The sequence below is a fragment of the Anabrus simplex genome, chromosome 4 (genome assembly GCF_040414725.1).
Source record: "Anabrus simplex isolate iqAnaSimp1 chromosome 4, ASM4041472v1, whole genome shotgun sequence".
Taxonomy (NCBI): Eukaryota; Metazoa; Arthropoda; class Insecta; order Orthoptera; family Tettigoniidae; genus Anabrus; species Anabrus simplex.
Genome location: NC_090268.1, coordinates 455796256 through 455811536, shown reverse-complemented (window position 1 = coordinate 455811536; position 15281 = coordinate 455796256).

Below are 15281 nucleotides of genomic sequence, written 5' to 3'. Positions count from 1 at the left end.
AGGAACACTCAGGGCATATATACAACAATATAAATTGTCAGCGCAAAGTACATATAAGAAATGAAAACCAAATTGTTCACATTCTTCAAGTACATAATACCACACTGAATCTCTCTTCAGCGAGGAGAGGGGGAGAACAAACAAAACACTGGCAACAATGCGATGAGCACAAAGTCAAATTCTTATATCCGCGATTCTCAAAAACTCCATCACACCATTGAGAACGGAATTGTTTTCACCTTGCAACAAGAGTGTAAGAAAAAGTGAAGGTAATGAAGAAATTATATAAGTATTCAAGATTTTTTGGCTTTAAAATCGTAAAATTACCAGTGTTTCGCTGCAGTTTGGCAGCGGGCTCAAGACGCCGGAGGCTAGTGCACCGTTGAGACGCCACTGCAAGCCTAATTCGAAGCACAATGCAGTGACAGTGCACTAGGGGAGATAGTACCTCCATTTGCTATAAAGGCCTGTGTTTGGGTTTATATATTTAAAAAAAAAATGTTCTGAGATGAGGGACAAAGAAGAAATTGTTTACAGAATGTAAAACAGAGAAGACAGAAATATAGGAGGAGATACGCTGAAGAACAGAAAATGTAGAGCCATTTTATAAAGATGATTATGATAAACGAGCGAGTTGGTCACGTGATTCGAGTCTTGTGCTGTGAGCTTAAATTCGGGAGATCGTGGGTTTGAATTCCAACATTGACGGCTTTGCAGCTAGTTTTCCGTGATTTCTCATTATTACAGCAGAAAAGTGCTGGGGCTGTACATCAATTAAGCCCACGGCCCCTAACGTATCAATAGTGCCCCGTACCAAAGCCCGCCTGGTAGCCGTGATCGTTAAGTCTTTATGGTCTGGTACCAAGGTTACAAGGTTCGAGTCCCGCTGGTCGAAAAAATGTTCACCATCTGACTGTAGGCCGGCAGGGTAGGAAGGAGAGGTGCTAGCATACAATTTGTGTGTCAAAAGCCTGGGTTCAATTCCAAACCTTTCGGTAGTGCTCATATGGAATGTTGATAGTGATTCGTCCGTCGGATGGAGACCTTACGTCTTGAGTGAATCGAAACCACTATCCTGTGAACAGAAGGGCAACGATTAACTGTTTCAGGCCCCTTTAAACAACAAGCATAATAATAATAATAATAATAATAATAATAATAATAATAATAATAATAATAATAATAATAATAATAATAATAATAATAATAATAATAATAATAATCACGATTAACTGCCTGCACTACTGAGTTCGGCATTCAGAAATAAGGGATGCAATAAACATTGGAAGAAATTAGTATTCGGAATTATTGTTCTCTAGCCATAATGAGAAAATGTAGCGCACTGTAAACACCATATCACACCAGAGATAGACCTGGGCTGTTACATTATTATTATTATTATTATTATTATTATTATTATTATTATTATTATTATTATTATTTATTATTATTATTCGCTCACGTCCGGGATAGAAATTCTACTATCTCACGATATAACCGATCCAAGCCTGACAAAATTGAATTGTTTGTGGTAAAACATGCTTAAATGCTGGAAATACCTGTACTTGTAATTTATTTACAGCAGGTATACCGAAGAAACAATTACCCATATATCTCCCTTATGACTCAATCATTTTGCTTTGTAATGGGACAGAATTGGACAGTTTTCTAAATGGCTCTTAAGGAAACTCAGTCACCTTCAAGAAATTCACGATCTTGAATTATTTATACGTGAATCCTCAGAATCATTAATCAGTGTCGTTGCTTTTCTACAGTTCATCATTACATGCTAGCTTTAATGCTAATTGGTAACGAAGATGACAGGGTAGAATAGAATTGCCGACATATCTCGCTTCACTTCACATGTAAGGACTGATAATGAAAATTTAAGGTTTGGGTATATGGTTATTTTACCCTAATCCTTTATTTTTGATCATTAATATTAAAGGACTTGGCTTCCAGTACGAATACTGTCCAGCCGGCGTACAGATATTGGAGTGTCACTCGGTGTGACGACTTTCCCTGCAGTTTTGCTTGCGTTAGGGTGTCAACTGCCTCTCATATCAACAACTCCTCAGTTGAAATCACGAGGAACAGGGAACCCCGTTCCAATCCTTAGTTCGACATTGGAATCATTGTTCGATCCTGGAAATGAACCCGGTGTTTCTAGGTAAGAGGGAAACACGTTATACCATGGAGCTGGCACCAAGATTAACAGTAACATTAAGACGTCACTGACACTTTATTCAGTGCAAATATGAAACATATTCAAGAAACTGTGTCGTTTACCTTGAATTAGAATAAGACACTTCATAACGCTTCGGAAAATATTTTTAATTTATAGTCTACTATGTCGAATATCACGTGTATGACCTTTAAATAATATGGAAAGTGGATCTTCACGATAGGGCCTACTCCTGTTATTTTACTCCACTAACCTTTACCAACAAGAAAGAAAGAAAGAAGCTTATCACCAGAAATCTTTTTCAACGCGTGTAAAACAGTTACAGTACATAGATACTTACCAGATGGCTGCACTGTGTGAGGGTGAGTCAATACATCTGTATTTAGAGCCCTGCACGGATGCGGGATCCGCGGATATCCGCGAAGTTACTGTCTTGCCTGATGCAAACTGTATGGCAGTGTGGATAATTTTGCTGATAATATTTACAATACCCGCGGATAAAAATTCGCGGATGCGAATAATGAAGTTTGTTAATGTTCACTCAGGTATACTCTTATTTTTGCTTGCCGTTAAGTGACTCTTGACAGTGGTATGGGAAAATTGTGATATATGTAAAGAGCCTTGTGACCATGAAGCCGTAAATATGACCTAAGCCCAAATGACTCCTGCCCGCAATTAATGGAAGGAACAATGTTCAATACGTCGGTAGCTGTCGTAAGAGAAAATCCCTCATAAACCTGCGACTGTGGGGGTCTGATGCCAGGTATCAGGCCTATGGCCGGTTTCTGGAATGACAGTTATCTGTAGATGCGTAGTTATCAGTGACTTATCATGGTGATACGTTTAAAATGAGTTTCCGAAACAACAGTTATCGGCTTTTTCAGTTATCTCCGCAACGACTGGTAACTGCAGCTAGTGCTGTAGTTACCTCTATGTTAGAACTGATTCCAACAAATAGTGCTATGTGGCGCCACTCCATACCGTTTCGTACAAGGTCTTGTATTAGTTTCGTAAACATTCGAAAGTGATAATGAACTGGTTATAATATATTTACAGTCATTCATTGTAGTTTTAACGTGCTTGGGTGTGTTGGACTCGACAATATTTCGTTAGTACGTTTACTTCCATGTTATCACTTGGCTTTAGTCACTGATTCCACCTGTATGGTGTCATCTGGCCCAGCTGTTTAGAGGTTACAATCTCCTCGAAGCATGACGCCTCTACTGTAGATATATCTTCCAATACGGGAAATGAATCGTCAAATAAAATAGAATTGGAGTCAAACGGATTTTCATCACTCTGTAATTGATCCTTCAGTGTAGACGTAATGTTAAGATCTCTTTCGTCAGGCTTTGAATCATGAGTCCCACCAGCAGTTAGTGAACACCCAATCTGAAATTATGGAGTATTTACCATTAATATTTACATTTGTACTAAATAATAAATATCATAGGTACCGGTATGTATTTATTATAAACCTGCTGAATAATAAATATCGATTTTTCATTGATTATTTTAATGCTATTATATTCTTTAACCGGTGACGTGAGGTCTCAGACTCCTAATAAACATAAAACATCTGGACTTCTTTAATTAAAAATCTTGCAGGGAGCTGTAGTTTACGTTAACTTCTTATTTGTTTCAAGACACTTCACACCCTGAGTCAGGGTTAGCTCGCTACGTTCGATTGAAATTCTCAAGTTGACTTCACGCCAGCAGTTACGTATTTTTGTCAATGCATGTTGCGTGGTCAGTGTAAAAAAAATCTGCAACTGTTGCAGCGAGAACAGATGGATATCGCACCATCAATGCAGAACTTCAGTGCCGGAATGATAGGTTCCAAAGTGTGCGGCACGTTTTCATTTATGCGATTATTTTCATTTACGTTTGTTGTGTTCTGGATCAGTGAAAAGTGATCTGTTTGGTTATTGCGGTGTATTTTTATAATTTTACTGACGACAACGATCAAGGTGAAATTTAAGACGATGTCTGCATACTGTGAATAAGTAAGAAGGAGAAATAATATATACCTAATTTTTGCATCGTTAGATTGTACATATTTTCATATTATGAGAGATTATGACATGCCGAATCAGACTGATTGAGATGACTGTGTACATATTTGCCAACCTTTTTTTTTTGCAGAAAACTTCTGCTCGTAAAAGTAACTAGATATCACCAAAATAACCCTAAAACATTCGCGTAGAGACATCTATTGGATGACGAGAGATACTAAACCCGACGATAACTATACTGTTTATTACCAGGGCTTATAAATCTGGATTTAAGTTTCCGGAAACTCATTAAAGTTAAAAGCACAGTTTAAGTTACAAGCGCTTTTAGGTAACTCACAGGTAATTGTGGTGTACCAGAAACCGGCCACTATTGTATTATATTAACAAATCTATCCGTTTCAATACCTTGGGTGTTATATACTGTAGTTAATATTTACAATATCCACGGATAAGGAGTGAGATAGTTTCCCGTTGCTTTTCTCGTCGAGACAGAAGTTGCTATTACACATCAGTCTGCCAAACCCACTGAAATACACGCACCAACCGACCGTGTAAGCAACATTTCACACCATTCAAAACAGTGACTGGCTGCATAAGGAATGGCATTACTAGCTTCGCTCATACCTCACTCACTTTCATACCGTGAAATGCAAGGGTAAGACAGACAGTCCAATGAAAGTAACAAGTTTGTTCTAGCTCGCACTAGAAGATTAGTGCACTACGTCTCGCCAGAAATGGTATTCAATTCTTGAACGATATCGATTCATGTATGGATGGCGTCGACTGTTTCTCCTAAGGAAATGAAGTCTTAAAGGAAATAGATGAATATTGTTACTTGGGTAGTAAAATAACTAACGATGGCAAAAGTAAGGAAGACATAAAATGCAGACTAGCACAAGCAAGGAAACGCTTTCTTAAGAAAAGAAATTTGCTCACTTCGAACATTGATACAGGAATTAGGAAGACATTTCGGAACACTTTTCTAATCTAATATTACCTGCATCACATGCCTTCTCTACTTTTATTTTGGACTTCTTCTCGATATCTTCTGCAGTCTCAGACAAAACAACACTATCATCGGCAAATCCCAGGGTTTTGATTTCCTCTCCTTGGATTGTGATTCCCTTTCCAAATTCCTCTTTGATTTACTTTACTGCCTGTTCTATGTAGAATGCTGAGTCCAAGATGTGGGCTACCACAGACTTAGGTTACCCGTTTTCGATGGTTGGTTTAGTGAATGTCAAGCCTTTTAAGAGTTTTGAGCTGCAGCCAATAGCCAACGGAGTAGCCTGCTGCGTTGTCAAGGCTGTTTCAGAAGCTACTCTCCTGGCATCTGCTACTGTCAATACTCAACAGCTGATCAGTGGACATGGTAGCCTATGGTTTAACAAATTAAAGTCATGCTTTGTGGCTAAATGGATAGAATGCTGGCCTTTGGTCCGATGGTCCAGGTTCAGTTCTCAGAATCAACCCCTCGTACTGTTAATTCCCCTGAGTTGGGGACTGGGTGTTTGACGTCTTCGCCGTTTATTTCATCCTCATTAGGTCACCACCAAACATATACAGATGCCACGTACCATTATTATTATTATTATTATTATTATTATTATTATTATTATTATTATTATTATTATTATTATTATTATTATTATTAAATACAAATTTTTAATATTACAGCATTACCAGAGGTCGTACGTATCGTTCACTGGTTTATTACCTTCCTCGGGAGATCAGTGATGGTGTCCGACCCATAATCACGAGTTCGATTCCAACCAACAAAAGAGAACACTACACTTGAGATTGCATTTCATTTTAGCAGATCTACCTATAAAAAGAAAACTATATTATTCTTATAACAGCAGCCCTGTAGTGTCTTCCTACAAGGATGTAGAAGTAACGGGAGTGAAATGTCAGCACTCTGTTATCTATGAGTATATAAGGTGAGGAAGTACCATGTGGAACGCATGGCTGTTATAGTTAGCAGTGGCGATCTGATCGCTCCGGTCCCCGCACCAATCGAGCATACATCAGCCAGCCGTGAGAGGTGGGTCGAGGGGAGAAGGACGCAGAGTCTGGGCTGCAATATCTTTCTCCGATGCCTTGCTGTCAGAAATACGTGCGACGTGTTTTCGCATTGCTTTGAAGTTTTGCAAATGGAACAATGTGTCAGATGCTAACATTATAATGTGCTTTAGATTTCCATCGTCCTCGTTCGAGGTTTGGGCTTCACCGATAGCCTCAGTAGCCCTCAGTATACGCCACTAATGTAAAATGAATGGTGGTGAATGAAACTGGATAAGAAGGTGGCTGTGGCTTATGAACTGGAAATGTCCCGGCATTTGCTTGGAAGTGAAAATGGGAAACCATTCCCAGGACAGCCGTCGGTGGGGTTCGAACCCACTCGTCTTCCAAATGCAGAGCTTGGCTCCATAGCCGTAGCGCATAACGCGCAGCCACTCCGCTCTGTAAACTTCTCGATGATAATATATAGTATGCATCTGACTCGATGTCTTGAATCTAAACCCCCCAGTATTTATCCTCAAAGTTTAATTTACTCTCCTCCTCTCATGAACACAACACACGATCGACTACGACACTCTCAATTCCTGTGCATCGCTCATCTTTATTTAACCGCTCCTTCAATCAATCAATCAATACTGATCTGCATTTAGGGCAGTCGCCCAGGTGGCAGATTCCCTATCTGTTGCTTTCCTAGCCTTTTCCGAAATGATTTCAAAGAAATTGGAAAGTTATTGAACATCTCCCTTGGTAAGTTATTCCAATCCCTAACTCCCCTTCCTATAAATGAATATTTGCCCCAGTTTGTCCTCTTGAATTCCAACTTTATCTTCATATTGTGATCTTTCCTACTTTTATAGACGCCATTCAAACCTATTCGTCTACTAATGTCATTCCACGCCATCTCTCCGCTGACAGCTCGGAACATACCACTTAGTCGAGCAGCTCTTCTTCTTTCTCTCAGTTCTTCCCAACCCAAACATTGCAACATTTTTGTAACGCTACTCTTTTGTCGGAAATCACCCAGAACAAATCGAGCTGCTTTTCTTTGGATTTTTTCCAGTTCTTGAATCAGGTAATCCTGGTGAGGGTCCCATACACTGGAACCATACTCTAGTTGGGGTCTTACTAGAGACTTATATGCACTCTCCTTTACATCCTTACTACAACCCCTAAACATCCTCATAACCATGTGCAGAGATCGGTACCCTTTATTTACAATCCCATTTATGTGATTACCCCAGTGAAGATCTTTCCTTATATTAACACCTAGATACTTACAATGATCCCCAAAAGGAACTTTCACCCCATCAACGCAGTAATTAAAACTGAGAGGACTTTTCCTATTTGTGAAACTCACAACCTGACTTTTAGCCCCGTTTATCAACATACCATTGCCTGCTGTCCATCTCACAATATTTTCGAGGTCACGTTGCAGTTGCTCACAATCTTGTAACTTATTTATCACTCTATAGAGAATAACATCATCCGCAAAAAGCCTTACCTCCGATTCCACTCCTTTACTCATATCATTTATATATATAAGAAAACATAAAGGTCCGATAACACTGCCCTGAGGAACTCCCCTCTCAACTATTACAGGGTCAGACAAAGCTTCACCTACTCTAACTCTCTGAGATCTATTTTCTAGAAATATAGCAACCCATTCAGTCACTCTTTTGTCTAGTCCAATTGCACTCATTTTTGCCAGTAGTCTCCCATGATCCACCCTATCAAATGCTTTAGACATGTCAATCGCGATACAGTCCATTTGACCTCCAGAATCCAAGATATCTGCTATATCTTGCTGGAATCCTACAAGTTGAGCTTCAGTGGAATAACCTTTCCTAAAACCGAATTGCCTTCTGTCGAACCAGTTATTAATTTCACAAACATGTCTAATATAATCAGAAAGAATGCCTTCCCAAAGCTTACATACAATGCATGTCTTGTAGTGTCTGGATCAGATTAAATATTATGTTAGAGAAATGAGGAGGAAAACGCAATGAAATGTAATACGACGAAAGGGTGCCATGAAGGGAGGTGGAAATGAAAGACTCCCGTGACCTCGGATGCCCCACTATCACCGAGCCGGAAGGAAACTAAATGCGGTGGTCCGCGATATCTTTTAAATAATATCTAAAGAACCAAATTCCCGCCCCCCCCCACCCCCTTGGCACTACAGCCCTTAAAGGGCCTTGGCCTACCAAGCGACCGCTGCTCAGTCCCCGAAGGCCTGCAGATTACGAGGTGTCGTGTGGTCAGCACGACGAACCCTCTCGGCCGTTATTCTTGGCTTTCTAGACCGGGGCCGCTATCTCACCGTCAGTTAGCTCCTCAATTCTAATCACGTAGGCTGAGTGCAACTCTAACCAGCCCTCAGGTCCAGGTAAAAATCCCTGACCTGGACGCGAATCGAACCCGGGTCCTCCGGGTAAGAGGCAGGCACGCTACCCCTACACCACGGGAAAGAAGCAAATACATGAATACAATTAATTCTAGAGACCGCGCTGAGTGGTTCAGACGGTTGAGGCGCTGGGCTTCTGACCCCAACGTGGCAGCTTCGATCTTGGCTCAGTCCGGTGGTACCTGAAGCCTCGTGTCGGTAGATTTACTGGTACGTAAAAGATCTCATATGGGACTAAATTCTGGCAACTCGGTGTGTCCGAAAACCGTAAAAGTGGTTAGTGAGATGTAAAGCCAATAACATTATTATTATTATTATTATTATTATTATTATTATTATTATTATTATTATTATTATTATTATTATTTCTAGAGAACAACTATGTATCCAGGAGGTAAACATAGGACGCAACTTAGGGTTATTTTTACCATAGGAAGGGGTTGGCCACCATCGGGCTTTTAACTGAGTCCTAGCATTGCTTTTACTTACTGAGATGATGATTCTTGTTGTTTAATGGGGCCTAACATCGAAGGTCATCGGCCCTTACTACTTACTTGTTCCAGGCTTCTCACTTTCATCTATCCTATCTGACCTTCCTTGATCAACTCTTATTCTTTTCAGACCCCGACGGTATTAGAGCATTTGAGAACTAGGAAGCCTTTTATTTTCACGCCCTTTGTTCCGTGTCTTTTTTTGGCCGATACCTTGATTTTTTGAAGTGTCGGATCACTTCATTCCCCCCTCCCCCCCCCCCCTCCTCTGTTTAGTGTTAATAGAGAATGGGTGAATAGTTGTACCTCCTCCTAAAACAATAATCATCACTACCACCTAGTATAGGATGCTACCTACGATCCCCGCGTACACTTTGCTTGGGACGTATACAAGGATAGAACATACCCTTGTGATAACAGACTTATTTTCACCTGCTTATAATGATATAAGATTCCTACAGAAAAAGCTTGACACTTTTTACTTCTTGGAACAAGATAAGGATTGAAATACCTTTTTATCAGAAGATATTGAGACATACTGTAGCTTATCATAATTTAATCCGAATGCGTTCTGATAATCTGCCAGGAGCAAACATTGGTGATAAATAACCATTCAGTACGACATGTATTTACAGATAATAGTTTGATGATCGCAATGTGAAGATAAAGCGTTGACAGATGATCTTATATCTACTCTTAGCAGGGTTTGAAGCTTCACTGATTGAATTATGGATGAATCTGATGCTTGCGAATTGAATGTTTCTGTCTGTTAGTTTTAGCCTGATTTACATCACATTTGGTGAGACAGTATAAGCGGGGGTCGTAACAACTTTGTAAGTAATATAAATGTGGAAAGTGAAATTTCCGCAGGCAGTGGTTATGTGAACTGGATGTTTTCGTATGGAAGCTTCCTTGTACCAACGTTTCGTGTTGAAGGAAATGGAAGACACTAGGCTTGTGATTTTGTCATCCTCCTTTACAAAAACACGCAAATTGGGATAGAAAGCAATGTGGCTAAGAAGAAACAAAATATTCGGAAAAAATGTCGAGAGATGAAAAGAAAGAATACCTCAGATCTAGCAAGTAGTCAAACCTAAACAATCGGAACCAAATGAGGCACCTAAAACAATGCATGTTTTTTGTATTCGTGACAGAATAACGAACTGTTATAAAAATCGTGAATGAAAAATCTAATTAGAGGTTTGTTGCCGGTCTGAGTGGCTCAGACGGTTGAGGCGCTGCCCTTTTGACCTCGAACTTGGCAGGTTCGATACTTGCTCAGCCCGGTGGTATTTGAAGGTGTTCAAATGCGTCAGCCTCGTGTCGATATATTAACAGGAACGTAAAAGGCTAAATTCCGGCACCTCGGCGTATCCGAAACCCGTAAAAGTAGTTAGTGAGACGTAAAGCAAGTAACATTATCATTTTCTGCTAGGCTAATCACTACTGAGGAAGAGCTCCCTCTGAGGATCATTGGTCGGCATCCAGATTCCAAGATCTCGGTCTGAAACCCAACAGAGGTAATTAGGTTCTTGAAGGACAGATAATAAGTCCACTCGGTACTCCATGCCGTATCATTTCGGCATGAGACCTCTGCTGACACACGTGGTGTTTAACTGACAAAATTAATTAAACACTCAGCCATAGGTCGCCCAACACATTTCTGTGTTCTGCCATCGGATTGAGCAAAACGAAACGTCGAAATTGGCTTGTCTATTATTATTATTATTATTATTATTATTATTATTATTATTATTATTATTATTATTGTACCGGGCGGTACACCTCTACACCGTTTATTTAAAAGTTGCGCCAGTTGAAACTCCTCTTCTGGAGGAAGGTTGAACTTTATCTATTCTATTAATTCTCTACTTTCTCAGAAGATGTCACCACGTGGAAAATTTTGAGTTTTTGAACTGTGTCACTTTTGATGTGTTTTTGTTTCGCTTGAAGTAAGAAGTGTGAACTTTCTCTTCTAGAGGACACTACTGAAGATCTACAATAGTGCAACCTAGTGCGAAATCAAAGAACTATTTTGTTGGAGAAATTTTTATTTCAAGAGTTTGTTCTTTGTTAAATTTCTTTCTGTCATGGTTTAAGTTGGCTGTATACCCCTCCTTTTCCCCTTATTTTGGATCTAGCCAATCCCGAATTTCTTTAATTAATTTTCCACCAATAATGTGTTTCTTTTTCCTCTATGTAGGGGTTTCTTTTCCCTAGCCAATAAAGATTTTGTGGGAGGGTGTTTTCTTTCCCCTAACGCCTAGAATCTTCCGCGAGAGGATATAAACTGCTGATTTTGGGGTCTCCGGGCCACTTCTGTTCCATCTTTCAGTGTATTAAGTACATAGCAGGAGGCGGGAAGCGCCTCTTTCTTCTTCAGCCGTTCAACACCAGGTAATGGCCCATTAATAACTTCTTTTCTTGCTAGGTCGGCAGTTTAACACTCGCGGCGGGTTCGAAGCATTTCCATCATGTAACCTTTTCCTAAAATGTAATTACTCTTTTCATCTTTTTCTTGTAAAACTACATATTGGGATAGAGAGTGCTAACCCTCTCGAGCTCCCACTCACATTTGTTTTGAGGTGAACTTATTTTCTCAAACTATTCTTCGTTTATGTAATGTAAAGTGTTCTTCTCTAAGTCACCTCTGTAGTATGGGATTAGCCCTTGCGTTAGTGGCCCAGAGCCAGATTAGGTTTTAAAAAACAAAGTGTATTAGGAGTGCAAGTTCGCCTCCTCTCAAATTGTTATTATAGAGGTCATGTAATCAACCTTCTTTTTCATTCAATAGACCTCAGTAGGTTGGGTATTTTACCCCTGTGAATACGTCCTTAGAGGACAGCTTGAAGGTAGAGTTTGGTGTGGCCTTTGAGAGGCTTAAATTTTGAGAGCGGATCGCTCTTTTGAAATGGAGTGTCATATGCCTCGTGGAGGCTTTTCTGTGTAATTCGGAGCCAGGGGCTCCTAGGGATGAATGGGGTTTTCTGCCCCTCTGTTAAAACTTGTGTTTGTGGTAAAACTGAGCTGATCGCTGAAGTCAGGGCGTGAAGCCCAAAACCTGTAAATATTGTAACTCCCCTTGTTTTGCTACATTGTACCTGCCATGTCTGTTATTGCTTTGTTTTTGAAAAGAAAATATAACCTTGTTAAATTTTAAATTACTTTTACATTAACTTTGATTCCGTAGTTTGAAACCCATTCACGCCCGCACCTTCTTACGCCTCTACCTACCGCTAAAACACGGTAACAAGTGGTAGCAGAGCGTGGTTGAATGGGTCTCAATTTAGCCCCTTTTGACGGCTAAACATTGCTTTGATTCGAACTCTAACAATTTTCTCAGTTGCTGGAATTTTTTGAGTTTTTCAAAATTGTTCTGTCATCATGCCCGGCCCTCGCGATGTTCTCCTCCTTAACTACTTGCGCAAAGAGGAGTTGATATACGAGTTAACTATCAGAAACGTTCAATCTGGAGGCACGGTTGCAATAGACACTAACAAGCTTAGAGAGTCCCTTGATTTGCCCATTTCCATCCCCAATTTGGGAGAGAAAGAAATTGATGACTCTCTTTCCACGATTGTCGAGAATATTACTGGGCTAGCATCGGTAGTCAGCTTTTTTGATGAAAACGATCCATCTCCTAATCAAATTAAGCGTGTGGAAGGCAGGCTGTATCACTTTGCAAATAGAGTTAATGATCTGTTGTCTCTAAAGGTGAATGACGTTCAGAGGAAGCAAGCTAATACGCTCCTTGAAACTATTTCTGAATTGTCTAATAAGGTCACTCAATTGCTAACCGGCGAAGCTCCTCCCAAAACTGATCAACCCGCCACGGTGAATGTAGGTAACGAGGAAGAGCCTCCTCAGGGAGAAGTCAATAGGATAACCGTTGCTGCTCAAACTATCTCTGCCCCATCGAACAACGAATCTGAACGCCGTGCGTCATTGAGTAACATCCGCTCTGAATTAACTTCTTTGCCATTGAAACCTTTAACGACTATGTCACCTGGGTTCAGCAGCTTGCCTCATCCATTGGCAATGTTGCTTAGAGGTATCTCTAAGTTTTCCGTCAACACCACCAGTGACGTAATTTCATTTTTAAGATTTCTAGTGGAATTTCAGGATCATGCCCTTGTGTTTTCTCTTTCCCCATGTCAAATTTTGCAAATTATCTATCCTTATGCTATTGGTGTTCTATCTGACAAAATAGTTAGAGCCATCGCTGAGCAATCTTCTATTGAGGATTTCCATGCCCATTTGCTAGCTAACTTCATCCCGGCTAGGGCCAGGTCCTCCCTTATTCAGAAATACTATTATCGGGTACAGCGCTTGGATGAAAACCTGGCAGACTTCATCCAAGATATTAAGTTTTATACTAGGGTGTTTGCTCTTCACTTCCCTGAGGATCAAATTGTACAGGCTATTGTAGAAGGTATTTCGCCATCCTACAGGTCATATTTGTGTTTCGCGGCGTGCCCGCAAACCTTCTCTGAACTGGAAGCATTGGCCGTCTCAGCGGAAGGAGTTAGATACGCCGATTCTTTGCGTGTCGCGAAAGAACCCCCGCCTTCCTTTAGTAACACTCGGCCTCCACCTCGCCGACCAGTCAATCCCCGTAAATGTTATGCTTGCGGGTCGCCTGAACATCTGCGGAATAAGTGTCCTCTGATCAAGTCAAGTGGGACAAGGAACGGAGCAGGGTCATCACAAGGCTGTTTTAAGTGTGGGGCCTTCTCACATATCGCCAAGAATTGCCCAAACTCAAATAGCACCCCCTCCTGCTCAACTTCTGGTGCAAATTCCATCTATGCCAATAATAAAAAGTGACTAGTGGCTTCGGTTGAGTCGACTAATCCATCTTCCCGAGACTCAGCCCCTAGTAAACAGATTGTAAATGCAGAGAACGATCAGCCTTCAAGTTCATCTTTTGAATGCCCTAAAGAATGTCTTAGGATTGCGGCGGATACCCCCGCACCTGTTCCTTTTCTTAAGATTGAGGTAAATAACGAGCCTATAACAGCTCTCTTAGATTCAGGCAGTGTTTGTTCCATTATTTCGGCTGATTGGTATTCTAAATTGAAATCTGTTTGTAAACTCCCTGACTATGACTCATCTCCTGTTAAATATGTTTCGGCTAATTCATCTCCATTAGAAATTCTAGGTTCCTTACATGTCAAAATTCGGGTTTTTAAATTTACATGGAAGATCAAATTGTTTGTGGCCAAGCGTTTGTCTTGCCCCATCATATTGGGAGCGGACTTCATTTCTCACACTGGTCTTGTGCTCGATCTCCAGAGTAGGTCGTGCACATTCAAATTTGCGTCCAATTGTAGAATTCCCTTGTTAAAGTGTAATTCTGTATCATGTTCATCTATTTCGCCTACCCAGGATGAGATGTTGTTAGACCTTAGACATCTACCTGAGGAGCAGGCTGATAGTATTCGGAAACTGTGTCAGTCGTTTCCCGAGGTGTTCTCTGATACTCTTGGTGTTACTGACCTTATTGAATACAAAATTGAGGTCACGGATTCAATTCCTGTCCGTTTTCCACCGTATAGGCTATCTCCACCTAAAATGAAGGCTCTGAAAGAAATCATCGATCAGATGTTGAAGGATGGTATTATTAGGCCCTCTAAGTCAGCGTATTCTTCGCCTATTTTTCTAGTCCCGAAACCCCAAGGAGGCTTCAGGCCTGTCATTGATTACAGGGCTCTCAATCGGAAGGTGGTGTTGCAATCTGTGCCCCTTCCCGACCTTCATTCTTGCTTTTCATGGTTTCGAAAGGCCAAGTTCTTCACTATCTTGGACTTGAATCAGGCCTATAATCAAATTCCCCTTGCCGAGGAGTCTAAACATCTTACAGCGTTTGCCACGGACTGGAATTTATACGAATACAACCGCGTGCCTTTCGCGCTCCCCACGGGGGCAGCTGTGCTCACTAGGCTACTAGATAGGGTCTTTTCTGACATCAAATTTGAGTACTTATATCACTACTTGGATGATGTCGTCGTATTTTCCGAAACCTTTGAAGAACATCTAGATCATCTGCTAGAAGTTCTCAATCGCCTTCGTAAGGCTGGGTTAACTGTTAAGTTGTCCAAGGTTGCCTTTGCTAAGCCCTCTATGTCATTCCTAGGGCATATTGTGTCACCTGATGGTGTAGC